Source organism: Medicago truncatula, chromosome 1, assembly GCF_003473485.1.
Source record: "Medicago truncatula cultivar Jemalong A17 chromosome 1, MtrunA17r5.0-ANR, whole genome shotgun sequence".
Taxonomy (NCBI): domain Eukaryota; kingdom Viridiplantae; phylum Streptophyta; class Magnoliopsida; order Fabales; family Fabaceae; genus Medicago; species Medicago truncatula.
In genome coordinates this window covers 22944319-22959768 of record NC_053042.1, presented here as the reverse complement: position 1 = coordinate 22959768, position 15450 = coordinate 22944319, and the positions used below count along the sequence as shown (strand labels likewise).

The window sequence follows — 15450 nt, the reverse complement described above, 5'->3', positions numbered from 1 at the left end:
TTTAGTTTTTAGGGTTTTGAGTCTTTGTGTCTTCTACTCTTGTATCGTGTTGATGCAATTTTAGTTTCGTTTTATTGTGAGCCTTACTTGTATCATCTTGAAGGTTTAGTTTTTAGTTTTGTTTGCAAGAGGCTTTAGGTTCTAAGTTGAGGTTGAGTTCGGCGTATCATCCGCAGACAGATGGTCAGTCGGATAGGACGATTCAGTCGTTAGAAGATTTGTTGAGAGTTTGTGTTCTTGAGCAAGGAGGAACTTGGGATAGTCATCTTCCATTGATAGAGTTCACGTATAATAATAGTTATCATTCTAGTATTGGAATGACACCTTATGAGGCTTTGTATGGTCGGAGATGCAAAACTCCGTTGTGTTGGTTTGAATCAGGTGAAACAGTGGTCTTAGGACCAGAGATTGTTCAGCAAACTACTGAGAAAGTTAAGATGATTCAAGAGAAGATGAAAGCGTCGCAGAGTCGACAAAAGAGTTACCATGATAAGCGTAGGAAATAGCTTGAGTTTCAAGAAGGAGACCACGTGTTTTTGAGAGTCACTCATGTGACTGGTGTTGGACGAGCTTTGAAATCAAAGAAGTTGACTTTGAAATTTATTGGTCCGTATCAGATATCAAAAAGAGTTGGAACGGTGGCGTATCGAGTAGGATTACCACCGCATCTTTCAAATTTGCACGATGTGTTTCATGTGTCGCAACTTCGGAAGTATGTACCGGATCCATCCCATGTGATCCAAAGTGATGATGTGCAAGTTAGAGATAACCTTACGGTTGAGACTTTACCGGTAAGGATTGAGGATCAAAAAGTGAAGACGTTGAGAGGCAAGGAGATACCTCTTGTGAGAGTCGTTTGGGACGGAGCGACTGGTGAGAGCTTAACGTGGGAGCTAGAGAGTAAGATATTGGAGTCTTATCCAGAGTTGTTTGCTTGAGGTAAATTTTCGAGGACGAAAATCTTATAAGTTGGGGAGAGTTGTAACGCCCGTTTCGAATTATTTAATTATTTAATTGAGTCTAGAAATTATTTAGATGAGTTTATATTATATTTATATGATATATGTGTGATTTAAGAGGTTTATATGATTGAGGTGGTTTTATATGATTTTATGAGGAGTTGTGACTTATTTTATTGTTTAATAAAATAAGATTTGAAAATAAAATAAATATTGAGTTTAGGGGTTGTTTTGAGATTTTAGAGAGTTTTGGGGGAGAAAGAGAAATAAGATAAGATAATTGGAGGAGGTATAAATAGGGAAAACCTAGTTTAGAAAAAGAAACAGTACGTACGATCAGTTTTTGGAGAAAAGGGAGAAAAAACCAAGAGAAGAGGGAGAAGACCTAGAGGCTGCGATTTTCATTCTTTAAGGTAAGGGTGAGACTAACTTTGCAATTTTATTAAGTCTATGAATCAACGGTTGAATTTAACATGAATTAGGATGAGTTTAAGAAGAATCGGAAATTCGGTCAAATTGATAGAATTGATGATTAAACGGTGAAAAGTTGTTAGATTGATGTAGAAACTGTTCTTAGACCTTAGATAATGTGTAGGATGAATTCTGGAATCAATGTTAGGCTTAAAACCATGAGAAAAGATGAATTTTCGTGAAAACTGCACTTCTACCTGAATGCCTTTTAGGGTTGAATGCGATCTTTGTCGTTCGAGTTGATGTGAGTTGATCTTAGAGGTTAGAAACTAAGTTGTTTACCTTGCTGTTAATGTTCCAGTAAGACTGATGCTTATGAATTAATGTTGCTTATAATGTTATATAATTGTATATACATTACATGACTTAAGTTTGATAATTGAGTTGTTGATTTACATTCGATATTATTATATCATGATGGTTTGCATACTGCCTATGTTGCTGTTTGTTATTTAACTAAGTTGCATGAGTCGGTCTAAGTTGTTGAAGATGATGATGTTCCAAATTATTGGATTGATATAAGAGGTTGTTGAATTAAGTTGTTTAAGAGGTCGAGTCCATGCATTAGCATTCATTGTTGGGGGCTTGATGCCCTGGAGCTTTGTACTCACCACGTTGGAGCATTAGCTCAAAATTAACGATGGGGGCTTGATGCCCTGGAAGTATATTAATACTCAAATAGAGATGGGAGCTTGATGCCCTGTATTGGTACCACATGCATATAAGAGGTCTAAGTCGCATAGTTGCATTTGTCGAGTCGATGATGATAAAATGATTAAGTTGTGATTATTATGAATGAAGTGAATTATGATATATTATTATCAATGTTGTATGATAAGATGTTTTATGTTGTTAAATATAATTGTTGAATTATATGCTTAATATTATTGTTTTGTGAAATCTCACCCCTTCTGCTTGGAAATGTTGCTCTTCGTATGAGTAACTTGCAGGTGATCCAGAGTAGGTTGTTGTTTGTGCTGTCGTGAGTGGCCTTTTGATGTTATCTTAAAATTCTCTCTCCTGACAAGAATAATAAATTCATTGTGGAATAAAAGAACCAAATTAATTTTGGGTTCAAAGTTTTATTTTCGTAGGTCATGATAGTCTGTCTTGTTTTGGCTATATCTGGAGCTCTGGATGTCCGTTTGAGGTGATCTTTAACTCGTTGGAAAGCTTACAAACTTCTCTACATTTGATCTGTTTGACTCAAGTGCAAATTCGGAATATTTCATGGTTTAAAATGAGTTGTAAGTTGAAGACGTGGTTAAAGTGTGTAATGTAACGCCCACTTTCGTTTAATTGTTTAATTAATTGAGTTTAGGCGATTATATTATATTTATATAATATATGCATGATTTTGGTGTGTTTTGATGATTTGCGATGATTTGATTGATAATGTGATAAGTTATGAGTTGAAAGGCTTTTGATAAGGATATGAGACTTATTTTATTGTTAAATAAAATAAAGATTTGAAAATAATATAAAATATTTAGTTAAGGGTTGTTTTGAGATTTTAGATAGTTTTGGGGGAGAAAGTGAGATAAGATAAGTTATTAAGAGGAGATATAAATAGGAGAAGACCTAATTGTTAGAAAAACTATTGTACGTGAAAACTTTTGAAAAAGGGAGAAAAAGCTTAGGAGGGAGAAGAGCATAGAGAGGGCTGCGATTTCTTCATAACCAGGTAAGGGTGAGACTAATAACTCAGTAATGTTAATTGATTGTAATTCTGATGATTAGTTAGCAAGTTTTAGGATTGAATTGGAGAAAACGAAAACTAGGTCAAATCCCTAGAATTGATAATCGAACGGTAGGAATCGGTTAAATTGATGTAGAAAGTGCTCCTAGACCTTAGATTATGTTTAGGACGAACTCTGGAATCAATATCAGGCTTAGAACCATGTGAATCGTTGAGTTTTTGTGGAAACAGCAGGTCTGGCCGTAGCGACATTCATCGCTCGCCACGGCGAGCTATGAGTCTCGCCTCGCGAGTGATGAACATTCATCGCTCGCCTCGCGAATCCTTTTCCCTCGCCTCGCGAGTTGTGCAATGCAGCTCGCCACGACGAGCAACCTTACTCGCCATAGCGAGCTAAGGCAGAGAGCATGTTAGATTTTGCAATTTCGACTTTTTAGCTGGACCTTGAGTGCCTTTGAGTGCCTGAACATACCTAGTAATGATTAGGAATGAATGTAGGACAAGATGGAACCCAGAACAACATTAGTTGGGGAGTTGGCTTGTACTCGCCATGGCGAGTAGATACTCTCGCCTCGCGAGCACTTCCAGATTAGAGTGCATTGAGTGCTTGTGCGATCTGTGTCGCACGTTTTGATCAAGAGTGAATCCCTTTATGGTAATGAGACCTAATGATGACGTTTAATGCAATATGTAAAGCCGTTTAAGATATGTTGATATTAATTGAGCATGAATTAATGTATTATACATTATGTAAGATATGAATGAAGTATTATGATGCTATTGAATTGCAATTGATATAATGATATCATCCTGTTGTTGTGTGACTTGACTATGCTGCTGCTGTTGTTTAACTAAGTGCATAATGTCTATATATGATGAATAAGATGACGTTTAGCTCCAAATTATTGGATGCATATTGATATGATGATTACGATGTTTTGTTTATAAGAGTCCATGCATTAGCATTCATTGAGCTTAGTCCTCACCACGATTATTAGGAGCTTTGTCCTCCGCACGATTTATTAGGAGCTTTGTCCTCCGCACGTTTAAAGTATATTAATAATTATGATGACGATTGGTACCACATGCATATTGTACTTGCAGAAAAAGTACAATAAGGATTCTAGGGTTAAGAATCGTCTATTAGGGTTTAGGCTGAATATTGGATACTTGAGAGTGTTCTCAAGGGTGGTATTTATAGCCTTCTATGGGCTTGGGTTTTGGTTGCTTAGTCTCCAAGTAATAGGGGTATTTATGTATTTAGGGCGGTTTCTAGAAGATTCTAGAGATTATTAAGGCGGCGCTATGGTTAATGCGCGCCTAGGGCCCTTGGGCTCTTTTTAAGGGTGCTAAGGCCTTCTTGAGGGGTCTAAGAAGCCCTTTTGGAGGTCTTTTAGGTCCTTAGGAATATTATGACGGTCCACAGCCCCCAAGCACAAGTCTTGGTACAAGGCGTGGTGCTTTAAAGCTGAAGAATAGATTTTAGGCAAGTTCTGAGGGTCCAGAAGGGCGACGTTTTTTAGAAGAGCGCGCCTAAACCCAACAGGCCTTTTGGAGAACCTTTTTATGTCTTTACAAAGGGCGTTTAAGACCCTTCCGAGGGTCTCTAAACTTTGAGGAATATTATGACGGTCCACAGCCTCCAAGCACAAGTCTTGGTACAAGGCGTGGTGCTTTTAAAGCTTATGAGGTCATTTGAACATTCAATTTTTATAACAATTTCTTGGAAACTGTCTAATTTTGTTTTATTATTTTCAAACGTTGTTCTACGAACAAGAATGTTTATTCAAAAGGTCTTTGGCATGCGCTTATTGTCTTTACGACTGTTAGCTTTTATCGGGCCGCCGAGTTTAGAGCCTATAAAAGGTTGACCCCATTTGGGCGGTCTCTCGATAATCTTCATTTTATCGGGCCGCCGAGTTCAGAGCCTTTAAAAAGTTTGACCCAGTTTGGGCGGTCACTCGATACTTCTTCTTTATCGGGCCGCCGAGTCACAGCCTAATGGGATAAAACCGCAAGTACACGGTTCTATCGAAGTAGTAAAATTAGAGTATCGTTCCGACAGGGAGTTATGAATTCAATTAACTTTAGATAATGATTAGACTAAAGTTTTATAAGATAGAAAGTTTTGGATTTTTAATTGAAAATAAATAATAAAAGAAAAGATAAAAGCCTTGGGATTATTGGTTCATCTAATTGACAAGTTCTTCACAAACCAAACTATTAAACTTATAACCTTATGTTAGACCTAACTTCTAAAGACAGTTTCTCTTTTGTTCCTCTAGCAACCAAGCCTATTTCGCTGACTTGATTACTATTAGATTTTGGTCCTAAGTTGCAACCAAGCCTATTTCGCTGACTTGATCACAATTTAGAATCCTTGAAGTTTGAAACTATATGTCTCAAAGATTGTAAAGACTATTTCGCTGCCTTTACAATCTTTGTCTAAATTCACTTGTTCGAATATCAAAACTCCACTTTCGTTTTATGAATTGATATTTGAGATGATGGACGAACAATTATCAAACCCTCCACTTTCGTTTCCACAGTTTGATAATGGTTAATCCATGTTAAAGCGGTGAATTTAGATTAGAAATTAGGGTTACATAAGATTAAGGTTTAAAGCTTGGTTTGATTAGGATTATGTCATTAGACTTATCCAACAATCCCAAGACAAGAGAAATCTACTCACTAATGTTCATCGTAGACAAGGAGAAGAAGAGAGAAAGCATAAAAGTAAATAACAAGAAAGTAAATGAACTTTTATTAGAAAGACAATTGTCACATATTGTATTCCAAGAAAAGATGAATATTTGTGATGGATGGCTACTCTATTTATAGCATACATTTGACTTAAAATCTAAGCAATTACATTCGGGCTAAAAATAGAGTAGCTTAAAATCTAAGCAAAAGCAGCAAAAGACACTCTCGAGGGTGGCACGGCCGTGCCAATGCTAGCACGGGCCGTGCCAAGCTTCTGACTTTAGGGGATACATATTTTGTCTTCTAATCTTTGTATTTTCGTACCGAATCAGCTCCAAGTCCCTTTCTTTTGCTCCAAGACTCAATCCATCCAATATTCATTCCTGAAATATAATAAAATGCAATTTGTAGTAAACTATCTTAAAAAGGAAATAATATTAATATAAAATATACTAAAATCTAATTAAAACTAAACTAAATAATATCTAGAAATAGGTAATAAATGACTCATCAAACTCCCCCACACTTGAATCTTTGCTTGTCCTCAAGCAAAAGGCATAGACATGGCAGCAGCAAAAGGATTAATATATGACAATTTAAATAAAAGCTTATGTCTCCCTCGAGGTCTCATTTCAATGTACACTAATCACAACTTCAAGTATTCCTTGTAAACGTATTCAACCCAACAACAAATCTCAAGTGAGTGTGTGTGTGTAGTCCAACCTTTTTCTTGCTCCTGTATAAGATAGATATTATGAGGAACAGGTTCTAACCTTAACACTAAAATGACCGAGAAAAATATTTTCTTCATTTCATATAAGAGAGGTGGGAGAGTTAAGATAGATTTGATGAATTTATACATTTGGGGACTTGTAGATGCCTAGGGGCTATCATTTCACACTGGAAGTCCGTGAGGGGGTATCCTTTCCTCCAAGTTTCTATGATCACCCTAAGTAGTGCTACAACTTGTTTACTTCACTTAGGAAGTTCCTCTTTTTAGAGGGTTTAATTTAAGCACAATTTGTTTGAGAAGTCATCACCACATTTAGGAAGTCAATGAGAGGGTATCCTTTCCTCCACGTGCTGGTGATATCCTTCTGCCCCATTTCGGTTTACACATTTCATCACATTAGAATTATTCCCACACAAACTTATACTACTTTTACTCTGAAGATTTTTAAGGGTCCAGGTTACCATTAAAGCTAGAACGTGTTCCTTAAAATACCTATTCATACACTTACTCAAGGATTGCAACTAGGTGCTTTTCTCATTGGAGAATTTTCACAATAAAACTTGATGTGGGTATAGCAAGAACACTTACAACACAAGAAATCACTTTCATGTACAAGAAACGACCATTGAAGAGACAACAAAAAATTTATGTCATAATAAAACATTAAAAACAAGCTGCTTATTCATGCCTTTTACAATAAAACAAAACAAAAGAATAAAGTTCAAGGGAGTTTGGAAACACTACGACTAAAGACACTTTATTAGGCTCCCCCCACACTTAGGAGAAGCATTGTCCTCAATGATTTAAAAGAAGAAGAAGAAAAAGAAGAAGAAGAAGAAGAAGAAGATGATGAAGAAAGAAGAGAAGTAGAGAAGAGTAGAGGAAGGGGAGAGCTCACAATTTTATTGTAGTCCATAAGGTGGACCTTGGAGGTGAAGGTGTTGCATCATGTATCGGAACATTGGATTGTTGGATTCATTCATTTGATTGCCCCTTAGGACATCGTTTCTTAGCCCGATCATTTCAACACCTTGTCTTTGTTGTTCGGTGCATGTTCTTTGAACTTTGGTTTGCATCCATGCCCACCGTTCATCATTATAGTTTCCACCGGCTTTTTGTTCATGGTGTTGTGCACCTACCTCCTCTTCATCACCACCATCATCATCACCATCATCTTGTACCTGTGGGTTAGTACCAACATAAAGCAAATTTTCCACCACCTTCGGATTAGTAATGTCCGAATTAGGTAGAATAATCAAACAATTAGCTCTAATGATTCTCCATTCATATTGGTAATTGTGAGTAGGGTCATGGGTTTTAAGGAATGACAAAGTAGTGAGAGTATAAAAGTTTAGATAATAGTTCTCATCTATCCTCTTGATCCCTTGATTCACACTCACCCCAAACTTCTTAGCAATAAAAGTGATGATTCCATCTACCATTATATTACCCTTATCATCCGGTTTTCTTTCTATCAATTGAAACAAGATAATCAAGCAAGTAATAGCAAATGTTAACATGGTGGTTATAAAGCATGTCTCATAAATAGCTCATCATTCCTCATCAGTCCCTACCTCTTTCCTAGTCTATCCATAGCATTATTATCAGTGTATCGACAAGCATAAATAAATTGAGAGATAAGAGCTTTAGACCTACTCCTTTGCTTTTCATCTTTAAAATTGATGCCATGGTTCTTGAATGTTGCTTTCTCTTTCTTTGCACCACTTCTAGAGCTTTCAATCTCCTTGCCTTTTTGATGCCATTGACCTAGTTAACTTGGTTTGGGTTTTAGGGAAGGTTAGGGTTTGGTAAGGTTTTGGTTTGGAAAGGTTGGTTTAGTGATGGGTTGGGGTTTAAGTGAGGTTGATGAGTTTAATGATGGAGATTGGTGAAGAATTTTTTTTTTGGTTTTTGGGTTAGGGTTAAATGGTGTAGAATTTGGTGTTTGAATGGATGAATGTTGGTTTTGATTGGTGGTAAATGTTTGGAATGATGAATGGAGATAGATATGGAGGTTTAAATGTTGATGTTATGGAGGTTTAGAGAGGGAAGTTGAAGGATGAGGGAAGTTTGTGTTTGAGAATGAAGGAAGAAGAAGAAAAGTGAAAAAAATGGTAAAAGAGGGTCTGGGACCATGGCACGGCCGTGCCAGTACAGGCACGGGCCGTGCCAACTCTCTGGAAGTTGGTGAAGTATGGCTAGGTTACAGGCACGGCCGTGCCATCACTGGCACTGGCCGTGCCAAGCTTCTGGACATGCAAGGCTCAATTTTCTTCATTTTTCGCATCATATTTGGACAAATACCTACAAAACAAATTAAAACAACACAAAACAAACAAAATAAAAGCAATTAAACCCGTGGGTTGCCTCCCACGAAGCGCTCGTTTAAAGTCATTAGCTTGACAATCGAGAGGTTTCTCTACCCTATACCCAATCTTTCCCAAAGGGATAGTGGCATCAACCTGAGATTCTCTCCCAATTCACACATAGCTTTCTCAATCGTTTCACTCTCAATCACACAAGGGGTGGAAAAACTCTCAATCACTATGAGGTTAGGCTTAGCAAGCCTTTGTGGGACATGAATTTTGAGTTTATAAGGTGGTGAAATGATTGGCTTATCACTCTCTCCTATGACTTTCTCACCTTGTTGCTTTTCACTCTCTATCTCACCCTCAATTGTCTTAGTTTTCATAATGGGGTCCTCTAACTGCTTACCGTCCCTAAGTTGAATAGCATTTATAAGGCCTTTGGGGTTGGCTTCAGTTTGACTTTGAAAGACATTGGGGGCTCAAGAGGAAGTAGCTACTTTTTGGGCTACTTGAGAGATTTGAGTTTCTAGCATTCTAGTGTGAGTAGCAATGGAGTCCACTTTAGATGTAAGCTTGACAAGAGAGTCATTCAAAAATCCAGTTTGATTTTTAAGTTCTTGAAATTGCTTGGATTGCTCCATAGCATTTTTTTCTAGCAAAATTTCCAAGCTGGATTTCTGAGGGACTCTTTCGTTGTTTACATAAACGGGTGGTGTTGTTTGTTGTCCAAAGGTATAAAATTTTTGCTTGGGACTTTTAGCAACACTACCTAGCTGGCATTCAACACCAGTATGGTCAAGTATTCCACAAAATTCACAAGGTGGTGAAACAAGAGCAGGTGTGACGACACTTACAGTTAATTTATCAAATTTTTGAAGAAGTGTGTCCACCTTAGCAGATAGATGATCAAGGGTAGAAACCTGGCACATACCTGCCTCTTTTTTAGAGGGTGGAGGAGTACCTTCAGTGATAACTCTCTCACTTGTCCACTGATAGTGGTTGTGTGCCATGTTCTCGATCAAATCATAGGCTCCTATGTAAGTCTTATTCATCAAAGCTCCACCTGCAGCTGCATCAACATTCATTTTTGTGGAAAACAAAAGACCATTATAAAAAGTGTGGATAATAAGCCAATTCGCAAAACCATGATGGGGGCAAAGACTAAGCATTTCTTTGAAACGCTCCCACGCATTGTAAAGAGATTCACCATCTTTTTGAGTGAATTGTGTGATTTGACTCCTTAATTGAGCAGTTTTACTATGGGGAAAGAATTGGGAAAGGAATGCCTTCCTCATTTGGTCCCATGAAATTATAGAACCAATTTTCAATGAATGAAACCAAGCACTAGCTCCATCCCTCAAAGAGAAAGGAAAGAGGTGCAGCCTTACGGCCTCTTGGTTTGCCTTCAAAGTTCCACTGAGTCTTAAAAAAATTGAAACATGAAGATTCGGATCCTCAGTGGGTGATCCGAAAAATTGATTTTGCTGCACTAGGTAAATAAGTGCAGGTTTTATTTCAAAATTATTACCCTCAACCGTTGGGTACACAATAGCATCGTACGGCTCATCTGAAGATGTGATTGCATACTCTTTGAGAACACGTTTCTCAGCCATATCGTTATTATTGTGTGTTTTTCATCTTAGCATAAGAACCCAAGAAGTTAACGGTAAAAACAAAGAAATAAAGAAAGAAATAAAAAATAAAAATAATTTTTTTTTTTTCAATCTAATCGTTAAAAAAAAATTAATCAAATTGCAATAACTCCCCGGCAGCGGCGCCAAAAACTTGATGGGATAAAACCGCAAGTGCACGGTTCTATCGAAGTAGTAAAATTAGAGTATCGTTCCGACAGGGAGTTATGAATTCAATTAACTTTAGATAATGATTAGACTAAAGTTTTATAAGATAGAAAGTTTTGGATTTTTAATTGAAAATAAATAATAAAAGAAAAGATAAAAGCCTTGGGATTATTGGTTCATCTAATTGACAAGTTCTTCACAAACCAAACTATTAAACTTATAACCTTATGTTAGACCTAACTTCTAAAGACAGTTTCTCTTTTGTTCCTCTAGCAACCAAGCCTATTTCGCTGACTTGATTACTATTAGATTTTGGTCCTAAGTTGCAACCAAGCCTATTTCGCTGACTTGATCACAATTTAGAATCCTTGAAGTTTGAAACTATATGTCTCAAAGATTGTAAAGACTATTTCGCTGCCTTTACAATCTTTGTCTAAATTCACTTGTTCGAATATCAAAACTCCACTTTCGTTTTATGAATTGATATTTGAGATGATGGACGAACAATTATCAAACCCTCCACTTTCGTTTCCACAGTTTGATAATGGTTAATCCATGTTAAAGCGGTGAATTTAGATTAGAAATTAGGGTTACATAAGATTAAGGTTTAAAGCTTGATTTGATTAGGATTATGTCATTAGACTTATCCAACAATCCCAAGACAAGAGAAGTCTACTCACTAATGTTCATCGTAGACAAGGAGAAGAAGAGAAAAAGCATAAAAGTAAATAACAAGAAAGTAAATGAACTTTTATTAGAAAGACAATTGTCACATATTGTATTCCAAGAAAAGATGAATATTTGTGATGGATGGCTACTCTATTTATAGCATACATTTGACTTAAAATCTAAGCAATTACATTCGGGCTAAAAATAGAGTAGCTTAAAATCTAAGCAAAAGCAGCAAAAGACACTCTCGAGGGTGGCACGGCCGTGCCAATGCTAGCACGGGCCGTGCCAAGCTTCTGACTTTAGGGGAGACATATTTTGTCTTCTAATCTTTGTATTTTCGTACCGAATCAGCTCCAAGTCCCTTTCTTTTGCTCCAAGACTCAATCCATCCAATATTCATTCCTGAAATATAATAAAATGCAATTTGTAGTAAACTATCTTAAAAAGGAAATAATATTAATATAAAATAAACTAAAATCTAATTAAAACTAAACTAAATAATATCTAGAAATAGGTAATAAATGACTCATCAGAGCCTTAAAAAGGTTGGCCCAGTTTGGGCGGTCACTCGATACTTCTTCTTTATCGGGCCGCCGAGTCAGAGCCTTAAAAAGGTTGACCCAGTTTGGGCGGTCACTCGATACTTCTTCTTTATCGGGCCGCCGAGTCAGAGCCTTAAAAAGGTTGACCCAGTTTGGGCGGTCACTCGATACTTCTTCATTAAAAACCTGCAAAACAAATCTTAAAAGTCGAAAAAGTTTTTTTAGAATATCATTCCGCGTTTCATCTTTATGTTTTTCATGGCGGGACTGTTGCTTCCATGCTCGTTTAATTATGGTGTGTTGATTGGCGAGTTCTCTCCTTTCATTCATCTAACCCTTGGCGGGCTTGTTAGTATCCCAACCTTGATTTATCTGAAATATAACAATTCTTCCAAACTTCCAAAGTAATCAGTATCATAAATAAACGAGTCCTTTAATCATATGCAATCATATTTAATGGAAACTAACTATTCTTAGTCTTCTTTTATTTAGCTCACCTTCGACAATAAATTTTCTTCAATTTAAACCGATATTTTCTCAAAATATATTCGACAATAAATTCTCTTCAAATCAAACAGTATATTTTCTCAAAATATATTCGACAATAAATTTTTTTCAAATCAAACAGTATATTTTCTCAAAATATATTCGACAATAAATTTTCTTCAAATTAAACCGATATTTTCTCAAAATATATTCGACAATAAATTCTCTTCAAATCAAACAGTATATTTTCTCAAAATATATTCGACAATAAATTCTCTTCAAATCAAACAGTATATTTTCTCAAACCATACTCTGAATCCTTTAATTATTAAAAACCAGAAGTATAAAAAACAAGATAACCATAACTTTGAAACCTGGCATGTGCTTCTTTTTTTTTTTATTTAAACAAACATATTCATGTCGCCTATCAATTGAATAATAGAGAAGTGCATATGAATCTAACATGATAATTCAATTGAGGATGACAGATATGGTATAAAAAATACACTCAATACTCAAGAAAATCCATAATTAATATTCAATTCTAAATACAGCGGCTCTCTCTGAGGAAACTTGAGTTGAATTATAAATATATCATCTCGATTAAATTGACCATTACGTTTTGAAGAATAATAAGAATTTATAATTTCTTATTCTTATTTTTATACTTTAGAATAACGATACAACAAGGCCATAAAACAAGAAATTGGTTTACAAAATCAAACAATCGCTAGTATGCACAGACACTAGTGATATACAAAAGAAAGATTAAACCTGACAATTGCTGAGAGATTTAATAATTTGGGAAAAAACTTCCATCACGTCTTTGTTTTGAGCTTTTGTTGCGGTTTCGTGGGAACAAAAAACCATACAAACCGGATTAAACAGTTTTTCCAAGAGGACCAGTATCATGACAAGAGATTTGAAGGAAGGCGTTGGGACAACATGGCGGCGCGGAAGCAGTGATCCATCGGCAAGATGAATCAATCGATCTCTGGCTATGGTATTGAAGTTTCATCACCTCGACGACGTCATGATTGAAGGATTCGGTCATCACGGTGATGAGGTAGTGAGAAAGGGTTTACGAATCATGATTTGCGATTCGGAAACGTGGTCAAGGTTAGTTTTACCTCTTCCCACAGACGGCGCCAACTGTACTTGCAGAAAAAGTACACTAAGGATTCTAGGGTTAAGAATCGTCTATTAGGGTTTAGACTGAATATTGGATACTTGAGAGTGTTCTCAAGGGTGGTATTTATAGCCTTCTATGGGCTTGGGTTTTGGTTGCTTAGTCTCCAAGTAATAGGGGTATTTATGTATTTAGGGCGGTTTCTAGAAGATCCTAGAGATTATTAAGAAGAGAGTCTCATTGTAAAGGAAACTCACAAAGAAGAATGTGAAAAGGAAAGAGAAGAGACAAAAGAAAGTGATGAAAAAGAAGTAGAGGAGAAAGGAGAAGAAAAGGAGAATGAGATGGAAAAGGAAGAGAAAAATGTTGAGAAGTTTTGGCCTACTATTACATTAGTACCTTCTTCTAAATTGGTTTGTGTTTTCAAATGTTGGGATTCTTCTTCTAATATTATTCAATTGCCTAACATTTCTTTATGTCATGAAGGAAACAAAGAGAATGAAGAAACTTTTTCTCAATAGGTGGAAGGAAATTATGAGATTTGGAACGATGATCATGTCCATAAATCAAAAGTGGATGAAAAGAAAACAAATATTCTTCCAATAAAAGTGATGAGCTCTCTAAAGTTAAAGTTACATGTGATGGATTCCATAGATTTGTTTTTGACCCAGGAGGTATTCAAGCTATAAATTCGAGGTCGAATTCTCTTGAAGAGGGAGAGTATGATGTGATCCTAAAATTCTCTCTCCTGACAAGAATAATAAATTCATTGTGGAATAATAGAACCAAATTAATTTTGGGTTCAAAGTTTTATTTTCGTAGGTCATGATATATCTGTCTTGTTTTGGCTATATCTGGAGCTCCGGATGTCCATTTGAGGTGATCTTTAACTCGTTGGAAAGCTTACAAAATTCTCTACATTTCATCTGTTTGACTCAAGTGCAAATTCGGAATATTTCATGGTTTAAAATGAGTTGTAAGTTGAAGACGTGGTTAAAGTGTGTAAGCTGAAGAATTAAAGGTGTTTGTGGAATTGTAACGTCTAGAAATAATAAGCCTTCACAAATCAATGTGCAAATGAATACGTAACCTCCTCATGCATTGATTAGCCACCAACTTAGAGAGTCATTTTGTAACCTTTTATTTGCATTAATGAGCCACCAAAACATTATTGTAATTAGTGGCTGCATTTCCTTTCATTTTCTAAGAGTTTTAGAGTCAAAATCATCATGTAATAAGCTCATATAAATGGAGCACGAAAATAATATGTAAGAAAGTTGAATTTTATAGAATTTTACACATATGTGTATTGAGAGCTTTGTCTCTTGTGGTTCTGGATTGAACCATCCTTGATCTTATCAAGAAATCATATTTCTTGTGGCGATCCTCGCATCCATAGACTTATCACTTTCTTGGATTAGAAAGTGTGGCGTCCCTGTCTATCCATTCCATTTCTTCATTTTTTAGTCTTTTCATCATTTCCATCAACATTATTCTTAATTTTCTTCCGACGGCTCCGTGACACTCATCATTTGGTATCAGAGCACGGTTTTGTTTGGGAAAAAAATTGTTTCCATTTGGAAATCCCTTTTCATTGTTACCATTTTTTTTTTCATTTTAATCTCTCTATGATTCTAGGAAAAAATGGAAAGATATAGTGACAAAAAAATCAAATTTCCATTTTTTTCGAGGGCAAAGAGACCCGGATGCATATTTAGAGTGGGAAACAAAGATTGAACAATTTTTTCAATGTAAAACTAGTTACAAACCCGTGCTTCGCACGGGTTGAAATACCTTTTTCCGAAAATTATTAGCTAAGCATATTCTACAAAAGTATGTAGTATTTTATTTGAAACTAATGTCAATATAATCTTTTATCATAAATTATGAGTTGAAGTATATAACTTGATGTCAATTACCAGCTATACTTCTTTCAAAAAAAAATTAC

At 36.0% G+C, this 15450-nt stretch overlaps 1 non-coding gene across 1 annotated transcript; it reads left to right on the top strand.

The window, feature by feature from the left end:
* The first annotated feature begins 10014 nt into the window (after positions 1-10014).
* On the top strand, positions 10015-10121 carry LOC120577982 (small nucleolar RNA R71). The gene has a single exon (XR_005643958.1). It is a non-coding gene; the product is annotated as a small nucleolar RNA R71 (small nucleolar RNA).
* The last annotated feature ends 5329 nt before the right edge of the window (positions 10122-15450 follow it).